The 13,773-nt window shown below is 43.5% G+C and overlaps 1 protein-coding gene across 1 annotated transcript in view; it reads left to right on the forward strand.

The window, feature by feature from the left end:
* Window positions 1-9,272: 9,272 nt before the first annotated feature.
* Window positions 9,273-13,773, forward strand: part of ZNF366 (zinc finger protein 366) — a 64,953-nt gene continuing 60,452 nt past the window's right edge. The window contains exon 1 of the mRNA XM_004058682.5: window positions 9,273-9,437. The gene's annotated coding sequence lies outside the window, so the exon portion shown is untranslated. The remainder of the gene's footprint in view (window positions 9,438-13,773) is intronic.

Consider the following 13,773-nt stretch of genomic DNA (forward strand, 5'->3'; position numbering starts at 1 on the left):
GAACCCCAATGCCTTCAATGACTATGTCTTCTAAGTCCCTTACTGTCACTTCTGCCTTATCCTGCTTTTATGTCCAACTCACACTGAAAGGATAGGTAATTAGATGTCATCTCTCAAAGAAAGGAACATCAAAGAATTTGGGGACATATTTTAAAACCCTAACACTAGGTCCCCTTCACATATATAATTTATTTTTTTCTCAAGTTATTTTATTTTATTTTATTTTGAGAGGGTCTTGCTCTGTTGCCAAGGCTTGAGTGCAGCAGGGTTATCACTGCTCACTGCATCCTTGACCTCCCAGGCTCAAGCAATCCTCTCACCTCAGCCTCCCAAGTAGCTGGGACCACAGGCATGCACCACTCTGCCCAGCTAATTTTCTTATTTTTTGGCCAGGCGCAGTAGCTCATGCCTGTAATCCCAGCACTTTGGGAGGCCAAGGCAGGCGGATCATGAGGTCAGGAGATCGAGACCATCCTGGCTAACATGGTGAAACCCCGTCTCTACTAAAAATACAAAAAATTCAACGGGTGTGGCGGTGGGCAGCTGTAGTCCCAGCTACTGGGGAGGCTGAGGCAGGAGAATGGCGTGAACCCAGGAGGCGGAGCTTGCAGTGAGCCAAAATTGGGCCACTGCACTCCAGCCTGGGTGACAGTGTGAGACTCCATCTAAAAAAAAAAAAAAATTAAATTAATTTTCTTATTTTTCTCCTGTAGAGACGGGTCTTGCTATGTTGACCAGGCTGGTTTCAAACTCCTGGCCTCAAGCAATTCTATGGTCTGGGCTGCCCAAAGTGTTGGGATTACAAGCCTGAGCCACCATGTCTGGCCCAATTCTAAAATTTTTAAATTGTAGATTCCACATAAGTATTCAGATTTTTTTCTTACTTTGTAAAAAAAATATGGTCACACTAGGCCTACGTGCTCACAAAACACTTTATATTGAACACAAACTCTTCAATTTGCCATACTCCCCACCAAATCCTCTGTATTAAACATGGCACACTTATTTAACACATATGTGTTACCTGCTTGGATGATTTAAATAGTTGAGTTTAGAGCTAAATACTGATCTAGATTTAATGAGACTGGAAGACATGGCAATGGAATTGAAGAAAGAAGCCTGACCCCTGGTGTGAGTTGAATCCCAGAAGATTGGGAAATGAGACACGTTGTGGGTTTTCCTAGAGTGGCAGCAACCTTGCATTACACCTGCATAGGACTGTAGAGATGACAGGGGCAACTGTGGCGATCTGGGCGTGAGGCAAAGTCAAATAGATTTGGCAGACATTCTTGTGATGGAACTTGACACTGAGTGTGTAGAGTCACCAGGGGAACCAGCCCCCTTGAGAGGACCATGAATGACCCAGCGTGGATCAAGGCTCGGTGCTGTCTTCCTGAGACTGCCTGAGCCCTAGGTCTGGGACAACCTAAGGAAGGATCCATGTGGGAGCCATTAAAAATAATGATATAGAACTGTTAGCCAACTTTGTCAAGGAGGGGAACTCTAATCATATTTAACTTAATGTATAAAAATAAAGAAAGTTATTTCCTGTCCCAGGTGTGCCTCAGACACATAAATAAACATTTAGAATGCTTGAAGAGAGCCTACAAGCAGAGGAAAAGGCCTTTACAACCTCTCTGGAGGAGACTGTGAAAAGGTGAGCTTTACTAAATTACGGAAATGAATACTGGAGAATGATTAGCCTAATAATAAACCCACAGTTGACAGTGCACTCAAAAGGCTGTTAGTAGGAGCCCTCCGTTTCTCTCCATGTGGATCTCTCCATGGGTTACCTGGGTATCCTCATGACATGGCTGCTAATTTACCCCCAAAGCAAGCAATCCAAGAGAGAATAAACAAGGTCATGCCTGTAATCCCAGCACTTTGGGAGGCTGAGGCAGGCAGATTATCTGAAGTCAGGAGTTTGAGACCAGCCTGGCCAACATGATGAAACCCTGTCTCTATTAAAAACACAAAAATTAGCTGCACATGGTGGCACGTGCCTGTAATCCCAGCTACTAGTGGTGGCTGAGGCAGGAGGATCACTTGAACCTGGGAGGCAGAGGTTGCAGTGAGCCGAGATTGTGCCATTGCACTCCAGCCTGGGCAACAGAGCAAGACTCTGTCTCAAAAAAAAAAAAAAAAAAGAGTAAACAAGGAGGACTTGTTTTACTTGTAGTATGACTACAGCCATTCCCCAACTTAAAAATGTTTGTTCGCTCATACCAGATATGTGGAGCTCAGACTGCATGTTCCTTGGTGTTTAAGTCCACAAGCCAGTTGTGATATGGTGAAATATATATTTGGCCTTGGTCCTCATTTCCTGGCATACAACTCCTAAAATCCTTGGAATCTTCAAAATGATGTGTCTTTTGGTATGCTAATGAGTTGACTGGTGGCCGGCAGCCCAAGGTAGCTTCAGAATGGGGGCTGGTCACAGGAAAGACCAAGTTGTAATTACAGAATTGGGACTCTCAGCCTCACCCCCCTACCTCCAGGAAGGGGAGAGGGGCTGAAGGTTAAATTGATATCAATGGCCAATGACTTACCCAATCATGCCAATATAATGAAACTTTCATAAAAACCCAAAAGGACTGGGTTTGAGAGCTTCTGGATGGCATGCCCAGAGAGGACATGGAAGTTTCGCCCTCCTTCTTCCATATTTTGCCCTATCCAACTCTTCATCTGGTGTTCATTGGTATCCTTTGTAATATCCTTAATAATAAACTAGTAAATGTAAGCAACCTGAGTTCTGTGAGCTACTCTAGCAAATTAATTGAACCTGAGGAGGGGGTCATGGGCATACTGATTTATAGCTGATTAGTCAGAAGTACAGGTGAAACAACCTGGGGCTTTTGATTGGCATCTGAAGTGGAGGAAAGTATCATAGGACTGAATCCTCAAGCTGTGGGATCTGATACTGTCTCTAGGTAGATAGTGTGGACACTAAATTGAATTAGGACATCCTACTGGTGTCTACTGAAGAATTGGTTGATTCCTAGGTGTGTGGGGAAAACTCCCATACATCTGGTGTCAGAAGTGTTCTGTGTTGTGAAAGCATAGCAGGAAAAACTGAGTGTTTCTTTCCTATATCCCCAGACTAGTTCTTAAAACCATATGTGCTGGAACTCTGTTATAACACCAGCAATCTACCAAGTGTAACAGTTTTCTTAGAAATTTCAGCCTGGGTTCTACATGGAACGCCTGGGGTATATTTTCCCCAATGCTAGTAGTTCAAACACTGAGTTCTACTCCATCCCTCCCACTTACCACTCCTGGGCTAGCTTGGAGGATGCCACTAGCTTTTTGGTAACAGCACTGGGTGTGTGTTAAAGGAAAAGGAGCTCTCTGTTGGGTGAGTATTGAGAAATTTAGACATGGGACAATGACAGCAAGGCAAGGCAAACAGACAGGAGGCTGGGGTGGAATAAAGGAGGGTAGGCACTCAGCTTTGGAGGCTCTGGAAATTGGGGATGGCAGGGCAATGGTCGATGTTGCTGTTTGAAAGTAGGAAGCTTTCATAAGCCGGTTATTCTTAGGCCAGGCATTGCCTATATTAATTCTCCAATAGACTCTTGTCATACAACATCTGAGCACAGCTCTCAAACTTGGTCGTCCTATGACCTCTCCAGGCATTGACATTGAAACCGCCTTTGCAAAAATTATAACTGAGGAAATTATGACAGTGAAAGAAATCAGACCTAATTGACTCCGTCTTGCTTCTAACCTTTAAGCTGTCCTTGTTCATTCCTGGGCATAGACTGAACTAACTTTGGGAAGGAATTCAGTTCATGGTTTGACTCGGAAACAAAATTGACAATAGCCCTTTCTGGAAAAGACCCCCTTCTTGCCTGGGGACCAGTCTACCTTTGCAGGACTAACAAATTAGTTATAAGATTAGAAATTACAGTTTATGGGTCATGTAGCCTCTGGCTCCAAGAGACTGAGCCTCCCCAAATTGCTCCTGGGGATAACATCACTGTTGTACAACCTAAGATCAGTGTTTGAGATAGTTTGCAGACCCTGAACCAGGTGGATCAGCTGACACCACCTAGACTGGTAATCTGGCTCAACCAGTTCTGCCATCCCACCCAGGAACAGAAGACAGCAAGAAAACCTGACTTCCACCCCCTGTGATTCCATCTCCAACCTGACCAATCAGCACTCCCCACTTCCCAAGCCCCTACCCGCCAAATTATCTTTTAAAACTCCAATCCCCAAATGCTTGGCAAGACTGATTTGAGTAATAAAAAATCTCCAGTCTCCCTCACAGCCAGCTCTGTGTGAATTACTCTTTCTCCACTGCAATTCTCCTGTCTTGATAAATGGGCTCTGTCTAGGCAGCAAGCAAAGTGAACCCACTGGGCGGTTACAACACGCCCACCTATGTCTCTTGATAGGCCCTATTGGCAGGATTGAACTTAGCCTAGATTTTTACAGCTGCTCATCTGCTCCCACTCTTGTCCTCCTTCATTCTTTGCACAGTGACCAAAAATAGTCTTTCTGAAATGCAAACCTGATCATTCTATACCCTTAGTAAAGTCTTTAATGATTTCCCACCCTTCTCAGGATCAAGGTCACAATCTGAACCCAGACCTGTCTGACTGGCCCTTGCATGAGCTGCTCCTCACCATCTTCCCTGACTCATGCTCATTCTTGAGGTCTCAGCTGACATGCCATTTTCAGGAAGAGCCTCCTGACCTTCTTGCACAGATTTGGTCCCCTGCTATATATGCTCTTGTAACTTCCAGACTTAATCTTCAGAGCACTGACCGCCGTGGTAACTGTTTAGGTATTCAGGTATGGTTTGTTTGATTTATTTAACGTATCTCTCCTCTATGAGGCAATAAAATCCAGAAGCACGTTAACCACACCTAGCATGGGGCTTCCTGGTCCATAAGACATGCTTATTAAAGGGTTGCCCAATGAACCTTTGTGTCTATTATAAACCTGTGGTTCTCCAATTTTAGGGAGCAGTCATTAGTTTTTACTATGTGACATGCAATGCTAGTTTAGAGAGCAAGGTATGTTAGCTTTGTGGTTAAAAATTAGGGCTCCGAGCCAGAATTTCCTGGGTTTGAAATCTTACTATTTGTGTGGTATCAAGGAGGTAGTATGATGTCTCCATTACTCAGTTTCTTCATCTGTAAAAAGGGCAGGGGGATGGTGGACGATAATAGCACTTACTTCATAGGACTGTTGTGATGACTAAGTTGGTTTGATGTGTGAAGTGTTTAGAAGTGTCTGGCACATGGTAAGTATGTGAAAGATGTTAACCTATTCTTATTTACTCCAAATACTGTACAAAATAGATGTGTTCTTATCCCCACTTGTCATATGAAAAAACTGGATGCATAAAATAGACTTTCTTCAATAACTTGTCTAAATGAATCCTTCATATTATCTTTTCATGCTAAAAAAAAAACTTAAAAGGAAAAAAGAAATGAACATTCTCACGTTTTTGAGAGTTGGGACTTGGAGGCTTTGGGGGTTTGGCAAGTTGAAGACAATAAATCAAAGAAACTAAGGAAGTTTCAAAGCAGTTTCAGGGCGGGGACTGCGCCATCCCTCCTGCACTTTCATATAACAAAACTCAGCATGTTCGTGAGAAGCCCAGAGCGGGGAGGAGAGACACATTTTCCATCGAATCTGTAGTGGAGATGGGGAGCCGCTGGAGCATGACTCAGAGCAGCAGGAACTAGCATCTCCAGGTTGCTGCAGGAAGTAAGAACAGTGGCTCCTAACCAGTGCCCAAGCGCCTCAGGAACTCTGCCAGTGTCTCCAAAGGCATGGCCATGTCCTCAAATCAAAGTCATTTGATTTCTTTTTTTAAATCTATGCTATGCATCCCCTTTGAGAGGAAGTGAGTGCCAAAGGATACCAAACAGAAAGACTGAGTCACTGGAGTGGCCAATCTTCCTGGAGAGAGATAAGTCCTGCATCAGGCTTCTAAAAAGACATCTGGCAGGGACAGGAATATTCCTGGCAGCCCATTTGTAATGGCTCCAAACTAGAAACAATCCAATGTCTGTCTTAAGTAGAACAGACATCTAAATGGTGGTATATTCACAGAATGAAACCCTATCCAGCAATGAGAGCGAATGAGCCACAGCTACACTCAACAATAGGGACGAATCCCATGAATATACTCTCGAGGCCAAGAAACCAAATGAAGTGCAAGCCAACGCCATTTTCATGTAAATTCAAAACCAGGTAATGTGCATCCATGTCAGGTGCTGGAAGTCAGGGCACCTGAGAGGAGGTAGTGACAGGAGGGGCTTGGGGGGCCTCTGTCCTCTTTCTTAATCTGAGGGCTGGCTACTCAGATATGTTCCTTTTGTGAAGTTCCCTGACCGGTACACTTACGTTTTGTGTACTTTTCTGAAGAATATGTTCTATTCCAAACCTTTCTCCATTTTCTCCTACGCTGCTACCTCCATGACCTGAAGTCAAGTTAGTCTGGGAGTCAACGGATAACCCCAGAGTCTGTGTCATTGGAAGCTGGTGCCATACAAATTAGGACGCTTCAGAGGCAGGACGCCATTTTGAGTAGAGCTCCTATTTCTGTGGTGCTGGTTCTGAGGGTTAGGGTCACAGCACTGTCCTCACCTAGGTTTCTCTCCTGTCCTCCTATGTCGTCCCAGGGGTGGGCAGCTCCTCTCTCTACTCAAGTGATCTTTATGATACGCTGTGCAACATGGGGCTTTCCTGAGGGGTGAGAGCCAAGGCCATATGCCATTCCTGCTCATGCGTCTCAGTTGGATCCTTCACTTTTAGTCAGGATCCAGATAGGCCAGGACAGAGTTAGAGCTCCAGTGGACTGATCAGAAATCTGTCCTGCCAAACCTAACGGGAGGGTTAGGAATTTCTGCTCCTGACACCCAGTGGGTGGTTTCACAAGTTTTAGAGGGTGACTGTTCAGGTGACTGGCAGCACAAGGAAAGAGGGAAAAGCCTTTTCTGTGAATTTCACAGGCAGGGTTGCAACGCGGCGTGAGCATGGAGCAGCTTGGCACAAGGCAGCCTTGAGAGTCCCCTGGCTGGCTGCGGGGATGATGTCAGATCCCGACTGGATGCTGCCCCATTCAGTCAAAGCCGTGCAGCCTGAAATGGCACATGTCCCCATCCAGGCTGTCTGGGCGGGTCAGCTGGCCTGGAGACAACAACACGGCCTCAACGTGACAGTCCCCACATTCTGCAGACTTAAAAGGGAAATCCTTTGGATTCTGCCTGGACTCCTGGGGCTCAGCCCTGGCCTTGCCTTGAGGGTGCAAAGAGGAGTAAAAATATGGGAAGGCCTGTGTGCAGCTGCAATGGATTCTTCAAGTGATCAGAGGCGGTTTCCTGCCTGTGAGGAGTTGGTATCATGAGCGTCTCATTCCTTGGATCCCTCCTTTCCTCTGCTGCTGATGCCCCGCACACCTCGCCCCCTCCCTATTGCTTCTCCTCACCCCACCTCACTCCCAAGGACGTCTGCTTTTTTATTGTGAATTTCAGCTGCCTGCTTGTTTCACCTCCGGTTACTCAAAGGTTTGCCCCAGTGTTTCTCCCCCTTTAAAAGACTCCATTCCTAGGCCTTCCTGCTCCATTCCCTCATGCCCTTCCCTGGCTTTCTCAGATTTTCATTTTCATTTCCCTTCCCATTTCTACAAAGGCAGGATGTAGAGGAAGGCCAGCAGAGGGCAAAGAGCCCGAGAGCCGGGATCAGGAGACAGGAACGTGTTGGCGTGTGGCTCTAAGCAAACCATAGAGACTGTCTCTGGTCATCCGTGTTCCCCACTGTTGGTGAGGCTGGGTCACCCAGGCCAGAACTCAGTGCCGTGGGTTGTGCCAGTGTTGGTGCTGTGGCGGATGCAAGGAATGGGACTCTGCTCTGGCTTGTGCACACCTACCGAGTAACAAAATCTTCATGTCTCTCTCTGATACATGCACACATATTCAGATAACTAGATAGACAGAGAGATAGATAGATATATGGATAGATAGATAGATAGATAGATAGATAGATAGATAGATAGATAGATAGACAGATAGATGATAGAAAAATATCTGTCAGAATAAAAACATAATCCTATAGGCCAATAAGGACTCAATCGAAATCTTACAGGGTCACTGAATCAGAATCATTCTTCCCCTGAACTCACTTTCATGACTCTTTGCAATCAGGTGTATCTGTCCACCCCATTTTTTTCACAGTTGGGTGAAATAAGGAAGTAGTGTAAGGCTGGTTTTTCTTTTGCTGCCACAAAGGTCTACATAACTGCTGGTTCCTGTTCACAGTGAAAATGGTCCTAACCAGATGAATGACGGACACAAGAGACATAACACAAATCAGAGAAGTTAAAACCAAGCTTATTCCTAAGTGCAACTAGCCTAAGCAAGCTCATGCCTGCCTGCTGAAGCCCCAAGTCTTCTACCTTGATAAAGGGTACTCCCTCCATTTTATCTGCTCCTGCCTCCCCTATCTTTTTTCAAACACCATGGCTGATTTATCTAAACCCTATGCTGCTTTGCAGTATTTTGAAAACAAATTAGAAATCTCCTTCCAGTTTTCCAGAGGTGATTAAATCCAAGACGCCTTAGGAATGTAGAGGATAGAATAATATAAATAACAGATCTGAGATAACCATGGCCGCCAGCAGTTGTGGTTAGTTGCTTCTTTTCCTTTTTCATCCATCAGTGATGGAAGCTGGATTGGGTCCACTGTATAAAGTTCGGTGGGCATAAATCTGCTATTTGATCCTGGAAAAACTCTAAGGATCTAGAGTCAGCGAGGAATTGCAGCAATGCTGGTGTTTCAAAGGGCCTAGGAAAAGCCAGGAGTCCTGGCTGACCAGCCCTGACACTGTCTTACAGGCTGCAGGTTTACCTCGGTTAGCACAACAGGCCAAGCTCTCCCTTGCGCTAAGTCGACATGACATGATTTGTTCCCTTTCGGCTGTGTCAGTTCTGCAAACCAGATACCAGAGGCTGCAGGCTCAGGAGAGCCTGCCTGTCTGGAACACCGTTTGTTTGGACAGGACAGGCCACTAAGGCGTTTCATCTCTTTAAAGCTCCCAGGGCAGAGAGCATATTTGAGGAATTCCTTTTTTCAAAGATTTTTTTTTTTTTGCCCCTTCCAACATTTTGTTTAAGAGAAAATGAGATGTCTATCTTCTGTTTCCTTATTTTTTTTCAGGAAAGCAAAGGGTTGTTGACTTCCTCCCTCTCCCCTCCCTTCCTTCCTTCTTCCCGAAGGTACTCATCTGAGAAAAAGAGAACGAAGTATTGTTCCTGTTCTCTTTCTTAAGTCATTCGAAACACTGTCCCTGCGAGTTCTTTAAGTTCCCTGCAATCTGTACACAAGAGAAAGAGGGAGAGAGAGAGGGAGAGAGACAGAGAGAGCAGGGATCAGGTAAAGGAGTGGGGCTGCTGCAGCCATTCAGACCTCAGGAGCTGGTAAGTTACCCATGCAATCATTTCTGCTTCCATTTCAAGGTTCCTGGGTGGATACTGCTGTGGGCATCTTCAACAGAAAATACCTTACTGGGAGTAGTCCTTAACCAAAGGGTATAAGTGATAGATGGCCCAGAATTTAAGCTAATACTTTTTTTTGGTAAGAGAATACTGATGCTTTGCAGAACTAAGGCTGGCAAAACTAGAAATAGAATTACATTGGGACTAAAGAGGACACTGTGTTAAATCTGAATTTTGGCACAGATCATGTGGCTGGGTGAACCAGGAGCCACTGGCGTGTGAGACGTGTCCCACTGGAGAATTTGCTCTTCCTCAGTACTGTGTCCTGGGAGCCTTATCAGGGTGTCTGTTAAGGACTGTGGTTTGCTCTGGGGTTTTTGTTAATACGTTACCTGGATTGAGGTGCCCTTCTCCTGTTCTTTTCTTTCCATTCAGCATCCCCCTAAAGGAGGATTGTTAATTGTTATATGATGGTTATTCTGCACCACTGAAGTAGAAGGGAAAGAGAGAAGGGAATGTCACTTGGAAATAGTTCTGCATGTGGGGAGCTTATGTGTTCAGGTTCCTCGTGCGGGTTGAGTGTAAATTTATTATTCACTGTCAGTGGAAGATGTCATCTGCCACATGATAGAAGGCAAAGGTTTTGGGGCATATAGCTTTAGTTTTGGAAAACAATATGCAGCTAGAATGGGAGGATTAAGATGGATCATTTATGTCAGTAGGAGGGAAAAACTAAGTTACAGACGCAATTGAAAAGCATTCACCCAGTGCCTGGTTTTCCAAGCACCAAATAGGGCGTAGCAAGCTAGTCAAGCTAACACACACAACTAGTTTTTAAAAGTCTAACTTGCTTCAATTAAATTAGTCATAAAGGATAATGTTACCAGCACCTATCATCGCAAGCCATGAGGGAGCCGAAATCATGTTGTCAAAAATAGGTCAGCAAGGTCACTCTGAGAGACTCGTTATGTTTCCCAATATTAATACTTTAATTCAGAGAGATGCCGAATGGGTAAAAGCCAATGGCCAAGCATACTTTTTAAAAATATTCACTGCTATGAAATTTACTGATTGAAATCACCTGGGATGTGAAGAATAAGATAAAAATAGCTGGACTCTCATTTTAAAAATTAATTTGGCTAGACTATGCTTTAACCACATTCAAGTAATTAATCTTTATTCAAAATTGAACCATCATCTTACTAAGGATGAGAAAACATGACAGAACTAGACTGTGATGTAGCTTTTGTTCCATTAGTCAGACCTCTTTTTTCTTCTCCTTTTTTCAAGGATTTTCTTTAGGAGCACCATAAAATGAGCAATGTAAAGAGACGTGAATAGCGTTTGCCAGCTTGTGGATGCAAAATTATTCTAATAACAATTGAAAATGTTTTACTGCTACCCTACCACCTCCCCTAACTACTCCATTTCCATAGATCTTCAGACCAAAAGGTAGCTGGAATAGATTGTCGAGGGCATTATTGCATCATTTATCAGCAATTGTGGCCCCAGAAGAAAACGCAGGTCTGCGATCTTGACTTGCTCCTTTCAGTTTCATTTCTCTTGATAATGTATTGAATTTTGTGCTCAACTAAAACAACATCACAGAACACATTCTAGTTTTGTTTACTGAGTAAAAGCATCAGATGCAACACAATAGGAAACAAATGACAGCAGAGTCATTTGTTAAAGACAAGGAAGGCAATTAAATTAAAGACAAGGAAAGCACAAGGTGGGTAGGCCAGTGGCTCAGAAAACAGCCCCACTGCTAGCATGACTATGGCTTGAGATTAAGAAGCTGAGTATATGCAGTTTTCTTTTAAAGAAAAAAGTGTATTCAATATTTCCATTTAAGTTGTTAAGTCATTGCTGTGAAAATATTTCTTGGATACTGGGGGAAATGAATTTTAGCTACCCGAAGAATAAAAGCCATCGACTAGTTTCATCGAAGTCACTACCACTCAATCTATCTTTACTCACTCAACTCCAAAGAGTGAGTTGGCATTTGTGGAAACTTCCAGTGTGTGATTCTTTGGGGGTCATCAGAGGCTCTTTTGTGATATCATTGGGGGAATTCCAGTTTGAAGTGATCCAGAATTTGAGACACACAGTATTTTATTCGTTAATTTCTGCCAAAACTGTACACATAACTAAATTACAATTTCTTATACACATTTTAAATTATGTTAAGATGTGTGTCCTGTAGATCTGTGTGCTGGGATGTGAGTCAAATTAGAGTGAGTAGAGCACAGTCTCTGTTGTTGTACTACTTTTGGTTTGAATTTCAGCTTCGTTGCCTACTGTTTATGGGCCTCGGGGCAGGTACTTAACTGCTCTAAATCTCAGTGTCCCCAAATGTAAAATTGCATCAACATAATAGAGTTGTGAGAATTAAATACAACTATCGGCATAAAACACTTAACATAATGTTTGGCAAGCAGCAGGAGTCAATCAGTGTCAGTTATATATTTTTTAAGGGTCATATATTAACACTGAAGAGCACTGTATTTTGTTAATACAGAGAACAGAATGAGTCTCCTATAATTTGTGTCATTATTCTTGCTTAATACTATACCAAGGATCTATCAGAGCAGATATTATTCCTCATAGCTTTAGAGTTGGGCACACACTGAGTGAAGATATTCTGAATTCTAAATTCTTATAAAATAAAAGAGTGTAGAGTTTAATGTATTGATATTCATCTTCACGATTGGCAGAAATGGCAGATTTAGCTTCACTGAATGCAGCTGTATTCAACACAGCTCAATGCAGGGGAAAGTTTGTCTTGGGATAAAAGTTTTCAACTTAGATGAACGTGCGAAGAGAGTTCAGTTATAATGTGGACATTTTATTCTCCCTTTCACCCACTTCCCCAACTGCTTGAGCTCTGTGTTATTGGTGACCTTTTCCCTTGTTGTGGAGGGCTGGAAACACTTTTTTTGGAGACCATCGTGGTTGTACCATGACTCAGCTAAAGAGGAAAGGACTTAAAGTGACACATTCTCCTCCTGCCCAGGGCTGAGCACACTTGGGGTTCTCTCTCCTCAAACATTGTAACAGTGAGCCACTCACCTTCACACAGAGAAACAGAACACTATATATCACCATGGGTGTGCGTGTGTGTGCGCATGTGTGTGTGCGTGCGTGTGTGCGTGCGTGTGTGCATGTGTGTGTGTGGTGCCTGATTGATCCAACTGCTATTTTTCTTTCACTCTAAACTTTAAAACCTGTATGACCGTTAGTTTGTCAAGTAATAATGATACTTTTACTTAGGTCTTAGTTAAATTTCTCTCCACTTTCCAAAAGCAAAACACACAACAGCAAGAATAACAAAAAATCTACCACCAATAACCAAAGCCATTCAGGTCCTTTTGTTAGACTGAGAGCTTGTGAAACAACAGAGACGTGTTTGGACACTTAACCTTAGGGACAAATCGAAGCTGAGTTGTTCTGCACTAACGTGCAAAAGGTGCCCTCTCATGTGGCTTGGTGGAGTAGAAAAAGACCAGATTAGGAGTCAGAACACTGCTGTTCTCATCCAATCTCTGCATTTCCTATATGCATGACTTGACAGGTTGCTTTACTTGCTTGGATCTCAATTTTCTCATCTGTGAAATGACAAAATGGGATAAATAAGTAATTTTCGAGGTGTGTGTGTGTGTGTGTGTGTGTGTGTGTATTAAAATTCACCTACGGGCTTGTTTATAGTCTCCTCCTGCCCTGCCCACTTCATGGGATGATCTGTGAGACTCTTTTGCTGACATGCTGTGATTCTCTAAAACAGATGGTCAGTGTCTTGCTCCGTCTTCTTCTCGGTGGCATTAATATTAACTGTAAATGCTCGTTTTAAGAGCCATGCTTTTAAATGGAATTCCTATTCAGCACTGGATGTTCTCTCTAGAAGATAGTTCTGAGTATATCAAATGTTATTTTAGAAGCTATTAGTATTATGGAATAAGGAATGTCCTAGCCGGTTGAGCAATCTGATGATAATGATCAGTGTTCTAGAACCATATGTAAATCACAAGATCAATTACTTAGATCTGTAAACATTGTAAATCAATATAAATAGCACTTTTGTTTTTGAGACAGAGTCAGGCTCTGTCACCCAGGCTAGAGTACAGTGGCACAATCTTGGCTCACTGCAACCTCCGCCTCCCAGGTTCAAGTGATTCTCCTGTCTCAGCCTCCCGAGTAGCTGGGATTACAGCTGCCCGCCACCATGCCTGGCTAATTTTTTGTATTTTTAGTAGAGATGGGGATTCACCATGTTGGTCACACTGGTCTCGAACTCCTGACCTCAAGTGATCCACCTGCC

This window comes from Gorilla gorilla, chromosome 19 (genome assembly GCF_029281585.2).
Source record: "Gorilla gorilla gorilla isolate KB3781 chromosome 19, NHGRI_mGorGor1-v2.1_pri, whole genome shotgun sequence".
In the NCBI taxonomy this organism is placed as follows: Eukaryota; Metazoa; Chordata; class Mammalia; order Primates; family Hominidae; genus Gorilla; species Gorilla gorilla.